This window comes from Somniosus microcephalus, chromosome 4, assembly GCF_052327205.1.
Source record: "Somniosus microcephalus isolate GS21.2 chromosome 4, FLI_Smic_1.0, whole genome shotgun sequence".
Classification (NCBI taxonomy): Eukaryota; Metazoa; Chordata; class Chondrichthyes; order Squaliformes; family Somniosidae; genus Somniosus; species Somniosus microcephalus.
Genome location: NC_140990.1, coordinates 171,431,662 through 171,445,663, shown reverse-complemented (window position 1 = coordinate 171,445,663; position 14,002 = coordinate 171,431,662). Strand labels below are relative to the sequence as shown.

General features: G+C 47.2%; 1 protein-coding gene across 3 annotated transcripts in view; it reads left to right on the top strand.

Annotated features, from left to right (window-relative positions):
- The window catches only part of zdbf2 (zinc finger, DBF-type containing 2), a 33,119-nt gene that overhangs the window by 4,760 nt on the left and 14,357 nt on the right, over positions 1–14,002 (top strand). For 2 of the 3 annotated variants that reach the window (XM_085985450.1, XM_085985452.1), the window contains exon 2: positions 1,156–1,312. The exons of the other annotated variant lie outside the window; for it this stretch is intronic. The gene's annotated coding sequence lies outside the window, so the exon portion shown is untranslated. The remainder of the gene's footprint in view (positions 1–1,155; positions 1,313–14,002) is intronic. 3 annotated transcript variants of the gene reach the window in all.

Here is a 14,002-nt window from a genome sequence, read left to right as displayed (position 1 = left end):
AACCTGTTGATATTTATTGTCCAGGCCCATACTTGAAGAATGGCTGGTTGAGGGACTAACAGCCAAATCCATCTATCATTTGCACGTGGCAAAATTGAAGAGGGGTTGAAGGAGTCCCACCTGATCTGTACTAAACAATTGGAGGATGGGGTGGAGTAATCGGGTGGTTTAATCACTCAGCTAGTCCCCCATTTGCTGCAACATTATGGGCAGAATCTGTTATTCCCCATCAATTTCTTTTTGCATTTTATTTCTTAACATCACAAAATTTCCAACAAGTTTTATAAAGTGGGAAACAGGCCTCATAATTATGCTGTGTGTGGACAGTTCACACATCCTTACAATATGTCTCTGTCTGCTATTTTATTGGAGCCATTCATAATTTGAATTGGCAAGGCATTGCCGCTGACTCGGCATGGTGGGTTTTGGTTACTAGTTATCCTGTCAGGCGTGGCTCAGTTGGTAGCTCTCTTGCCTCTGAGACAGAAGGTTGTTGGTTCAAGCCCTGCCCCAGAGACCTTCGCACCGAATCCAGGCTGGCACTCCAGTGCAGTATTAAAGGAGTGCTTTACTTCACTCTACTTCTAAAGTACTTCATTGGCTGTAAAGCACTTTGGGACGTCCTGAAGTTGTGAAAGGCGCTGTAGAAATACAAGTCCTTTCGTTTTATATTGGAGCACAGTGCCCTGCCCACTGAAGCAGTGTTTATTGAACCGCACAGCTAAGTAGGATGTTTTGCAATTATCGCGAGCAGCCATTAAGTGAGCTCCACTGGGGAAGCCATTAGCCACCTTGTGTCAACAGCCCATGATGCCACACTACCGTGTGTGACAATAGTGTAGTTTGTCTTTTGAAAGCTCAGCATCCATGCAGTGCTCTTTCTAACATTACGTGTGCCTATTTCAGGGTATTAAGTATCAGGCATTCAATAGTAAGAATGCGCTAGGTTTTTCTTTTGCAGTTTATTTAACTAAAGCACTTAATTAAGTCCCTTGAGATAGAAAGCATTGCGTCAGCAGAGATGCTGTGGTTCAGTATGCCGGAATGTACCTTGATTGCCATTAATTGTGTACACAAAAGGGCTACAACATGAATCCCGATCCTGGGCCAGTTGTCTTGTGTGTTAAATGCCAGCTTTATTCTTTCTCGCACAAGGGCGTAACAGTTACCGGTAAAAGCTGTCCTCCAAACTACAAGGCTAACTCCATGCACGGTGGCACCAGGCCATAAATCCACTCCTGGCTGATTTGACGTTATGTGTCTCTGCCGCTGTATCATCAGAGCCAGTGCACCCATGAGTATTCTGCACCAGGTGGGTTGTGCTTGTAAAACATATGCAAAGTGACTATTCGGTTTTTGTTTTAACTCTCTTAGCTGTTTAGGGTAATCAGAAGTGAGATTAACCAAGACTTTAAACTTTTCCAAAATAATGGTTTTATTAACATTAAAACACAACCGGTTTACAGATGGAGAATCCTACAGCCTTTAAGTCAGAAGTATAGTTCAACTCCAAATAGCCAATTCTTCTTCGGGAGACTGAGCGGTTAATAATCATTAGAAATCCTGTGTGGCGTTCTTCTGGTCTGTCTTGTGGATTGGTCTGGTCGGTCTCGAGAACTGTGTCCTCGATCTTACTGAAAAGGCTGGTTTTATACCCTTGTTGGCAAAAACATGCTTTCCAGTATCTTTGCATTCTCTCTCTTCCGTGGTCTCTCAAACTGATGCTACAGCATCTGTTGTTTACAACTGCTTCTCGCAGACTTTCAAGGCCTTGCAGCTGTCTTATCTTTAACCTTCTAGACAGTCTGCTGTGCAAGACTTTTTGAATATGGTTAACCCAGCATAGAATCATAGAAATTTACGGCACAGACGGAGGCTATTTGGCCAACCGTGTTTGTGCCAGCCGAAAAACAGCAATCCAGCCTCATCCCACTTTCCCGCTCTTGATCCATAGCCTTGTAGGTTACAGCAATTCAAATGCATATCCAAATACTTCTTAAATGTGATGAGGGTTTCTGCCTCCACCACCCTTTCAGGCAGTGAGTTCCAGACCCCCACCACCCTCTGTGGGGGGGGAAAAAAATTATCCTCAACTCCCCTCGAATCCTTCTACCAATTACTTTAAATCTATGCTCCCTGGTTATTAACCTCTCTGCTAAGGGAAATAGGTCCTTCCTAACCACTCTCTCTTTTTAGTAAGATCATGGGCACATGCTCCCTTGAACAGTCAGTCATACAGTTAATACAGTTGAACTGTTCCTTTAACCAAATTAAGCTCCTTTAGCAGGTAACTAATCCAGGGTTCTAATCAATCCTTTAGTTTCCTTAAAACTGATATTGAAAAATCCAAAAATAATTAACTGTTGATGGGATAAATAGAGAGAAATTGTACACATGCAGGAACAGATGGAGCTCCGGTAACCTGGTCCATCAGTCGTAGCCCTCGTTCCCCCTCCATGGGCACATTTCTCAGTTCTATTCTCTGCTTTCCCACTGCGAAGAGGATAGGAAGTGACTGGAGTTGTGGATGTGCTAGTTTGCATATCTTGGTTTTAACTGATGAACACGAGCTGCTATTGATACTAATAATTTATACTAATTTATTAGTATCTTCAGAATTCTGTTTTAGACCCTGCAGCATAATTCCTTCAGTAGACCTGTTGGGTGATATGACGGCAGCATCTTGCAAACTTCAGTCTGTGTGTGCATCCATCCGTGTGTCGATGCAGGTGTTTATGCTCCACACAAGCCTCCTTCTCCCCTACATCATCTAACCCTATCAGCATACCCTTCTATTCTTTTCTCCCTCATGTGCTTATCTAGCTTCCCCTTAAATGCATCTATGCTATTTGCCTCAGCTACTCCATGTTTCTTTTATTCATTCATGAGATGTGGGTGTCGCTGGCAAGGCCCATCCCTAATTGCCCTCGAAGGTGGTGGTGATTTGCTGCCTTGAACCATTGCAGTCCGTGTGGTGAAGGTACTCCCACAGTGCAGTTGGGGAGGAAGTTCCAGGATTTTGAACCAGCAACGATGAAGGATCGGTGATATATTTCCAAGTCAGGATGATGTGTGACTTGGAGGAGAACTTGCATGTGATGGTGTTCCCATGCGCCTGCTGTCCTTGTCCTTCTAGGTGGTAGAGGTCGTGGATTTGGGAAGTGCTGTTGAAGAAGCCTTGGCGAGTTGCTGCATTGCCTCTGTAGATGGTACACATTGCAGCCATGGTACGGTGGTGGAGGGAGTGAATGTTTAAGCTTGTGGATGAGGTGCCAATCAAGTGGACTGCTTTGTCCTGGATGTCTCGAGTGTTGTTGGAGCTGCACTCACCCAGGCAAGTGGAGAGTATTCCATCACACTCCTGGTTTGTGCCTTGTAGATGGTGGAAAGGCTTTGGGGAGTAAGGAGGTGAGACACTTGCCACAAAATACCCATCCTCTGACCTGCTCTTGTTGCCACAGTATTTATGTGGCTGGTCCAGTTAAGTTTCTGGTCAATGTTGACCCCCAGGATGTGGATGTTGGTGGGGGATTTGGCGATGGTAATGCTGTTGAATGTCATGGGGTGGTGGTTAGACGCTTGCTTGTTTGAGATAGTTATTGCCTGGCACTTGTGTAGTGTGGATGTTACTTGCCATTTATCAGCCCAAGCCTGAATATTGTCCAGGTCTTGCTGCATGCGGGCATGGACTGCTTCATTATCTGAGGAGTTGCGAACGGAACTGAACACTGCAAATTGTCAGCGAACATCCCCACTTCTGACCTTATGATGGTGGGAAGGTCATTGATGAAGCAGCTGAAGATGGTTGGGCCGAGGACACTGCCCTGAGGAACTCCTGCAGTGGTGACCTGGAGCTGAGATGATTGACCTCCAACAACCACAACCATCTTTCTTTGTGCTAGGCATGACTTCAGCCAATGGAGAGTTTTCCCATTGATTCTCATTGACTTCAATTTTGCTGGAGCTCCTTGATGCCACACACGATCAAAAGCTGCCTTGATGTCAAGAACAGTTACTCTCTGGAATTCAGCTCTTTTGTCCATGTTTGGACCAAGGCTGTAATGAGATCTGGAGCCAAGTGGTCTTGGCGGAACCCAAACTGGGCATCAGTGTTATTGGTGAGTAAGTGCCGCTTGATAGCATTGTTGATGACCCCTTCCATCACTTTGCTGATGATTGAGAGTAGACTGATGGGGCAGTAATTAGCTGGATTGGATTTGTCCTGCTGTTTGTGAATACCGGGGCAGTTTTCCATATTGTCGGATAGATGCCAGTGTTGTAGCTGTACTGGAACAGCTTGGCTCGAGGCGTGGCTAGTTCTGGAGCACAGGTCTTCAGCACGGTAGCCGGGATGTTGTCGGGGCCCATAGCTTTTGCTGTATCCAGTGCGCTCAGCCGTTTCTTGATATCACGTGGAGTGAATCGAATTGGCTGAAGAATGGCTTCTGTGAAGGTGGGGACCTCTGGACTAGGCCGATATGGATCATCCACTCTGCACTTCTGGCTGAAGTTGGTTGCAAACGCTTCAGCCTTGTCTTTTGCACTCACGTACTGGGCTCCACCATCATTGAGGATGGGAATATTCTTGGAGAATCTTCCTCCCGCTAGTTGTTTAATGGTCCACCACCATTCATGACTACATGTGGCAGGACTGCAGAGCTTTGATTTGATCTGTTGATTGTGGGATCGCTAAGCCCTGTCTATAGCATGCTGCTTCTGCTTTTTAGCATGCATGTAGTCCTGTGTTGCAGCTTCCCCAGGTTGGCACCTCATTTTTAGGCACGTCTGGTGCTGCTCTTCTACACTTGTTGTTGAACCAGGGTTGGTCCCCTGGCTTGGTGGTAATGGTAGAGTGAGGGATATGCCGGGCCATGAGGTTACAGATTGTGGTGGAATACAATTCTTTTTTATTCATTGATGGGATGTGGGCGTCGCTGGCTAGGCCTGCATTTTTAGTGCCCATCCCTAATTGCCCTTGAGAAGATGGTGGTGAGCCGCCGCCTTGAACCGCTGCAGTCCATATGGTGTAGGTACACCCACAATGCTGTTAGGAAGGGAGTTCCAGGATTTAGGAATGGCGATACAGGTCCAAGTCAGGATGGTGTGTGGCTTGGAGGGGAACTTGTAGGTGGTGATGTTCCCATGTGTCTGCTGCCCTTGTCCTTCTAAGTGGTAGAGGTCGCGGGTTTGGAAGGTGCTGTTGAAGGAGGTTTGGCGAGTTGCTGCAGTGCATCTTGTAGATGGTACACACTGCAGCCACAGTGCGCCGGTGGTGGAGGGAGTGAATGTTGAAGGTGGTGGATGGAGTGCCAATCAAGCGGGCTGCTTTATCCTGAATGGTGTCGAGCTTCTTGAGTGTTGTTGGAGCTGCACTCATCCAGGCAAGTGGAGAGTATTCCATCACATTCCTGACTTGTGCCTTGTAGATGGTGGAAAGGCTTTGGGGAGTCTGGAGGTGAGACACTCGCCGCAGAATTCCCAGCCTCTGGCCTGCTCTTGTAGCCACAGTATTTATATGGCTGGTCCAGTTCAGTTTCTGATCAATGGTAACCCCCCAGGATGTTGATAGTGGGGGATTCAGCGATGGTAATGCCATTGAATGTCAAGGGGAGATGGTTAGAGTCTCGCTTGTTGGAGATGGTCATTGCCTGGCACTTGTGTGGTGCGAATGTTACTTGCCACTTGTCAGCCCAAGTCTGAATGTTGTCCAGGTCTTGCTGCATATGGACACGGATTGCGTCAGTATCTGACGAGTCCCGAATGGTGAACAATGTGCAATCATCAGCGAACATCCCCACTTCTGACCTTCTGATGGAGGGAAGGTCATTGATGAAACAGCTGAAGATGGTTGGGCCTAGAACACTGCCCTGAGGAACTCCTGCAGTGATGTCATGTGATTGAGATGAATAACCTCCAACAACCACAGCCAACTTCCTTTGTGCTAGGTATGATTCCAACCAATGGAGAGTTTTCCCCCTGATTCCCATTGACTTCAGTTTTGCTAGGGCTCCTTGATGCCACACTCGATCAAATGCTGCCTTGATGTCAAGGGCAGTCACTCTCACCTCACCGCTTGAGTTCAGCTCTTTTGTCCATGTTTGGACCAAGGCTGTAATGAGGTCCGGAGCTGAGTGGCCCTGGCGGAACCCAAACTGGGCGTCAGTTAGCAGGTTATTGCTGAGTAAGTGCCGCTTGATAGCACTGTCGACGACACCTTGCATCACTTTGCTGATGATTGAGAGTAGACTGATGGGACGGTAATTGGCCGGGTCGGATTTGTCCTGCTTTTTGTAGACAGGACATACTTGGGCAATTTTTCACATTGCCGGGTAGATGCCAGTGTTGTAGCTGTATTGGAACAGCTTGGCTAGGGGCGCAGCTAGTTCTGGAGCACAAGTCTTCAGTACTATTGCCGGAATGTTGTCAGGGCCCATAACCACCTGCTGCTGCTGCTGATGGCCCACAGCGCCTCATGGATGCCCAGTTTTGAACTGCTAGATCTGTTCTGAATCTATCCCATTTAGCACGGTGGTACTGCCACACAACACGATGGAGGGTGTTCAGTGTAAAGACGGGACTTCGTCTCCACAATGACTGTGCGGTGGTTGCTGCTGTCATGGACAGATGCATCTGCGACAGGTAGATTAGTGAGGACGAGGTCAAGTAGGTTTTTCCTTGTTGGTTCACTCACCACCTGTCGCAGGCCCAGACTGGCAGCTATGCCCTTCAGGACTCGGTCAGTAGTGGTGCTACTGAGCCACTTTTGGTGATTGACGTTGAAGTCCCCCACCCAGAGTACATTCGGTGCCCTTGCTACTCTGTGCTTTTTCCAAGTGGTGTTCAACATGGAGGAGTACTGATTCATCAGTTGAGGGAGGGCGGTATGTGGTAATCGGCAGGAGGTTTCCTTGCCCATGCTTGACCTGAAGCCATGAGACTTCATGGGGTCCAGAGTCAATGTTGAGGACTCCCAGGGCCACTCCTTCCTGACTGTATACCACTGTGCCGCCACCCCTGGTGGGTCTGTCCTGCCGGTGAGACAGGACATACCCAGGGATGGTGATGGAGGAGTTCGGGACATTGGCTGAAAGGTATGATTCTGTGAGTATGACTGTCAGGCTGTTGCTTGACTAGTCTGTGGGACAGCGCACACAATTTTGGCACAAGTCCCCAGATGTTGGTGAGCAGGACTTTGCAGTGTCGACTGGGCTGGGTGTGCTGTGGCCGTAGCCGAGCTCTATGCCGGGTGGTCCATCCGATTTCATTCTTATTATTTTGTTTCGTAGCGGTTAGTTACAACTGAGTGACTTGCTAGGCCATTTCAGAGGGCAGTTAAGAGTCAACCGCATTGCTGTGGGTCTGGAGTCACATAGGCCAGACCAGGTAAGGACGGCAGATTTCCTTCCCTAAAGGACATTAGTGAACCAAATGGGTTTTTACAACAATCCGATAGTTTCATGGTCACCATTACTGATGCTAGCTTTTTATTCTAGATTTATTTAATTAACTGAATTTAAATTCCCCAGCTGCCGTGGTGGGATTTGAACTCACATCTCTGGGTCATTAGTCCAGGCCTCTGGATTACTAGTCCAGTGACATTACCACTACGCTACCATTCCTGATGCCATGAGACAATGTTGAGGACTCTCAAGGCCACTCCCTCCCAGCTGTGTACCACTGTGCCTCCGCCGCGGTGGGAAAGGACATACCCACCAGAGGGATGGTGATGGAGGAGTCTGGGACGTTGGCTGATAAGTATGACTGTTGGGCTTGGCTCGTCTGTGGGACAGCTCTCCCAATTTTGACACTAGTCCCCAGATGTTAGTTAGGAGGACTTTGCAGGGTTGACTGTTTTCGTGTCTGAAGCCGGTGCCTAGTCCAGTTTTATTCTTACTTTGCTTTTCGTAGCGGTCTGGAGTCGTATATAGGCCAGACCCACAGACGGTAGATTTCCTTCCCTAAACAACATTAGTGAACCAGATGGGTTTTTATGACCATCCGATAGTTTCATCATAGTTACTATGCTTTTTATTCCAGATTTATTTGATTAACTGAATTTAAATTGCCCAGCTGCCGTGGTGGGATTTGAACTCGCGTCTCCGCATCATTCGTTCAGGCCTCTGGCTTACTAGTCCAGTAACATAACCACTATGCTACCATCCTGAGTAGTAACAAGTTCCACATTCTAACCTCCCTCTGGGTAAAGAAATTTATCCTGAATTCTTATTGGATTTATTAGTGACTTTCTTATTTATGGCCCCTTGTTTTGGACTCCCCACAAGTGGAAACATCTTTTCTATGTCTACCCCATTTGTTTTCGGTTGGTAATGATGGTGAGGAAATTAACCAGAAGTCCCACTACAGCCAGGTTAAAAATAACCCGACAATACTCGCACAGCACATGGTGTATAAATAGGCACAGGCCAAAGGTAAGCCTACACCATGTGGAGACACCGGATGTCACTCAGTGACAGAGCAGCACAGTACTGGCTGGGATGAGAGTGCATGGAGGGCAGTCTGATTGGCTGGTTGATGGGGCTGCTAACCAGAGAGTGGGCAGTGGTCCTGCCTGAGTTCAAGCATGTTGTAAGGCAAAAAGAAAAATTAACGGAAATTTTATTTTTAATATATGTTCAAACTGAGGGATTCAGTTTAAAACTGTAAAAGAAAGACTTGCATTTATACAGCACTTAACAACCTCAGGACATCCCAAAACACTTTATAGCCAATTAAGTATTATTGAAGTGTAGCCACAGGAAACGCGGCTGCCAATCTGCGCACAGCAAGCTCTCTCAAACAGCAATGTGATAATGACCAGATAATCTGTTTGTGAAGTTGGTTGAAGGATTAACATTGGCCAGGACACCGGGGGTGAACTCCCCATCTCCTCATCCGAATGACGGAACCTCCGACAGTGCAGCACTCCCTCAGTACAGCACTGGAGTGTCGGCCTGGATTATTATGCTCAAGATTCGAGTGGGGCTTGAACCCACAACCAACTAACTCGGGCTAGAATACTACCTCACTGAGCCATGGCTGACATCTATATACAGGAAACTTTGTGATATCCGGCACCGACGGGACCGAGCTGTTGCCGTCCCATCAAAACTGCCGGACAAACCAGCACTAATGTTAAAACATACGGGCCTAGAAATTCGCTATCGCCGCGCCAGGTCTTTAGCGCCCGAAATTTAGCGCTCGCCCGGATTCCCGTAGCGCCTGCCTGAAATTCAGTTGCAGCGACCCAAGACGGAGGCGGGCGCTATTGCAGGGTTTGGCCGCCTCGCTTGGGGCGCTGAAAGTTGGTTTCAGGCGTCCAGCTGCCGCTGCGCCACCCGATGCGGTGCGGCAGGCTGGGGTACTGCAGGCCTCCTCCTTCTCTTAAGGAGGAGCTGCCTGCAGCCGTGAGATCGCCGCTGGATTCCCCCGGCAAATGAGCCCGGCACCACGGAGAAGTGCCGGGCTCGCGGGGGTCAGACACCAATGCCGCGGGGGGGTGGTGTGGGAGTCCGGGGAGGAAGGAGCGGCCAATCGGCCGCCGGCCGCCCCTCCACCTTTATGCGCCGGCCTCTCGGAGCTGCAAGGCCCCGTTTTTCAAACGCTGTTTGCGGCTGCTACGGGCGAGGCGGCCGCAACTGAATTTGGCAGTCGGCACGGAATCGCATTGGAACCGGGGCGCTGCGCACACCGATGACGTCATCGGTGCCGGCGCAGCGCTACCGGCTAACGCCAATGTTAGGGACCAACTGAATTTCGGGCACTAAAAAACTTCCGGCGCAAACCACTCTTTAGCCAATAAGTGGGCGCAAACGCGACTGAATTTCTAGGCCACGGAGCTTTATCTAGCAACAAACCCTGTACAGCTTCTAAACAGTCGGCCGTAGCTTTCAAGCATCTCTGTAGCTAAGCAACAGCTTTAGCTAGACCTTGCAGAGCCTGACTGGTGGGGGGGAAAAAAAGCAACGAAAAGAAAAAAAGCTTACTCCTGAATTTTGCCAGTGGATCGAGCATTCCAGACAGTTAACCTCCAGATAAACCAAAGTTTCCTGTACTGCTCTATTAAATACATAAATTCTTAAATTTTTCATGCAGCTTCCCTGATAAATGCACAGCCTGAACCAAGTTCAATCCCAGCTCTGTAGTGACTTAGGTGAACACAGGCAGAAAGGGCACATTGCACTTGGGCTAGGGAGGCGTCCGATAAGTCAGGGTCCGAATCAGTGCACTGATTCCTGCCTAAAAGAACACACATGGACATTAGGATGTGATGGGCTATTTAGTAAAACAGCCTGCCAACATTCACCAGGTGAACAAATTTGCATTTATATAGTGATTTTTACAAAAAGCCAATTTTTTAAAGTTAGTAACTGTAGGCAAACCAGGCAGCAAGGTCCCACAAATGTGTTCAATAACCACTTCATCCGTTTTTATTTTGGTGGTGTGGTGATTATTCTTTGTTTAGTAAGAAGTATTGTGATTGGTTGTTTGTTTCCTGCCTTGGGATATATGCTGTAATCTCATTAGTAGTTGATGTCATGTGATTTGTGGTGGCCATCTTAAATTCAGTTCTTTCCAGCCTTTAGAGGGGACTGGGTGCTGAAAGATGTGCTACAGGATTTTTAAGTTAATAAATTGAGATAAAGAATAGATTTGCCAGCCTAGATTAGAAAGGCAAATCTATTCTTTATCTCAGGTGGTGATGTTGAGTTAAGGGAGGACTGTTGGCCAGGATAATGGGAGGACTTCCTGCTTCTCTTTAAGTAGTGCCCTGGGATCTATTCCATCACACGAACTGGTCAATAGGATTTCAGTTTAATGTCTCAGCTGACAGATGGCACCCCTGAAAAGGCTGTGCTGAACTGTCGGCCTTGATTATCGCCCAAAGCCTGGAGGTGTGCTTCAACCCACAACCTGACATGGGGACAAACACTGCACCAGGCTAACACTCTAAGCTCACAAATGTAAAAGATATATATATATAGTTCATGTGATGTGGGCGTCACTGGCGAGGGCAGCATTTATTGCCCATCCCTAGTTGCCCTTGAGAAGGTGGTGGTGAGCTGCCACCTTGAACCACTGCAGTCTGTGTGGTGAAGGTACTCCCACAGTGCTGTTAGGGAGGGAGTTCCAGGATTTTGACCCAGTGAGAGAGATTATTTCAGTTCTCGCCACTCCACCTCAGGAAGGATAAATTGGTCTGGGAGGAGGTGCAGTACAAATTCACCAGAGTTAAAAGGGTTACTTTATGAGGACAGGTTGCATAGACTAGGTTTGTATTTCCTTGAATATAGAAGATTAATGGATGATCTGATTAAGGTGTTTAAGATGATTAAAGGATGTGTTAGGGTAGCTAGAGAGAAACTATTTTCTCTATTGGCAAGTCCAGAACAAAGGGGCATAACCTTTAAAAATAGAGCTAGGCCGTTCAGGGGTGTTGTCAGGAAGTACTTCTTTACACACAGGGTAGTAGAAATCCAGAAAACACTGTCAAAAAGCTGTTGAGGCTGGGGGTCAATTGAAAATTTCAAAACTGAGATTGATGGAATAGGTGGGTCAGTGGCAGCTTGGATAAGGAATTGGCTTAAGGACAGAAAACAGCGAGTTGTGGTAAATGGCTCTTTTTCAGACTGGAGGATGGTAGATAGTGGTGTTCCCCAAGGATCAGTGCTGGGGCCACTGTTTTTTATGTATATAAATGACCTGGGTATTGGAATACAGAATAGAATTTCTAAATTTGCTGATGACACAAAACTTGGGGGTGTGGCAAGCAGTGATGATATCCATCGACTGCAACAGGACATAGAAAGGCTAGCAGAATGGGCAGACAAGTGGCAGATGGCATTTAATACAGAGTAGTGTGAGGTGATGCATTTTGGCAGAAGGAACAGGGAGAGGTAATATACACTTAATGGCACCATTTTAAGAGTGTGCAGGGACAGAGGGACCTGGGAGTTAATGTGCATAGGTCCCTGAAGGTGGCAGGACATTGAGTGGTTAACAAAGCATATGGGATCGTGGGCTTCATAAATAGAGGTATTGAGTACAAAAGTAGAGAAGTTATGCTGAACCTTTATAAAGCGCTGGTTAGGCCACAACTGGAGTATTGCGTCCAGTTCTGGTCACCACCCTTTAGGAAGGATGTGAAGGCCCTTGAGAGGGTGCAGAGGAGATTTACTAGAATGGTTCCGGGGATGGGGAATCTTAGCTACAAGGACAAGTTGGAGAAGCTGGATTTGTTTTCATTAGAGCAAAGGAGGTTGAGGGGTGATTTGATCGAAGTATAGAAGATTATGACGGGTTTGGATAGGCTAGATGGGGAAAGGCTGCTCCCACTAGTTGATGGTACAAAGACTAGGGGACACAGATTTAAGGTTTTGGGCAAGAGATACAGGAGGAATGTGAGGAAAAGCTTTTTTACGCAGCGAGTGCTGATGACCTGGAATTCGCTGCCGATGGAATTGGTGGCAGTGGAGACACTCAATGTTTTCAAGGGGAGACTGGATAGGCACATAGAAGATAGGAGCAGGAATAGGCCATTCGGCCCCTCGAGCCTGTTCCACCACTTAATGAGATCATGGCTGATCATCCAAATTCAATACCCTGTCCCTGCTTTCTCCCCATATCCCTTGATCCTTTTAGCCTTAAGAAATATATCTAACTCCTTCTTGAATATATTTAATGAATTGGCCTCAACTGCCTTCTGTGGTAGAGAATTCCACAGGTTCACCACTCTCTGGGTGAAGAAATTCCTCCTCATCTCAGTCCTAAATGGCTTACCCCTTATCTTTAGACTGTGACCCCTGGTTCTGGACTCCCCTGCCATTGGGAACATCCTTCCTGCATCTAGTCTGTCTAGTCTTGTTAGAATTTTATAAGTTTCAATGAGATCCCTTCTCATTCTTCTAAACTCTAGCGAATACAAGCCCAATCGACCTAATCTCTCTCCATACGTCATTCCTGCCATCCCAAGTATCAGTCTGGTGAATCTTCGCTGCACTCCCTCCATGGCAAGAACATCCTTCCTCAGATAAGGCAACCAAAACTGCACACAATACTCAAGGTGTGGTCTCGCCAAGGCCCTGTACAACTGCAGCAAGACATCCTTGCTCCTGTACTCATCCTCTCGCTATGAAGGCCAACATACCATTTGCCTTCTTAACCACCTGCATGCTTATCTTCAGCGACTGGTGCACAAGGACACCCAGGTCTCGTTGCACTTCCCCTTTTCCCAATCTATTGCCATTCAGATAAGACTCTGCCTTTCTGTTTTTGCCATCAAAGTGGATAACTTCACTTTTATCCACATTGGGCAGATGCAGTATAATCACCCAACCTGTCCAAATCATACTGGAGTTTCTCTGCATCCTCCTCACAGCACACGCGCCCACCCAGCTTTGTGTCGTCTGCAAACTTGGGGATATTACATCTAGTCCCCTCGTCTAGATCATTAATATATATTGTGAATAGCTGGGGTTCTAGCACCGATCCCTGCGGTACCCCACCAGTCACTGCCTGCCACTTGGAAAAAGACCCGTTTATTCCAACTCTTTACTTCCTGTCTGCCAACCAGTTCTCTAGCCAAGTCAGTACCTTGCCCCCAATCCCATGTGCTTTTAACTTTGCACGCTAATCTCTTATGTGGGACCTTATCGAAAGCCTTCTGAAAGTCCAAATACACCACATCCACTGGTTCTCCCTTATCTATTCTACCAGTTACATCCTCAAAAAATTCCAGTAGATTAATCAAGCATGATTTACTTTCTGTAAATCCATGTTGACTTTGTCCGATCCTGTCACTGTTTTCCAAGTGCTCTGCTATTACACCTTTTATAATGGACTCTAGCATCTTCCCCACTACCGATCTCGGGCTTACCGGTCTATAATTCCCCGTTTTCTCTCTACCACCTCTTTTAAATAGTGGGGTTACATTAGCTACCCTCCAATCCATGGGGACTGTTCCAGAGTCTAGAGAATTTTGGAAGATGACCAGCAATGCATCTAC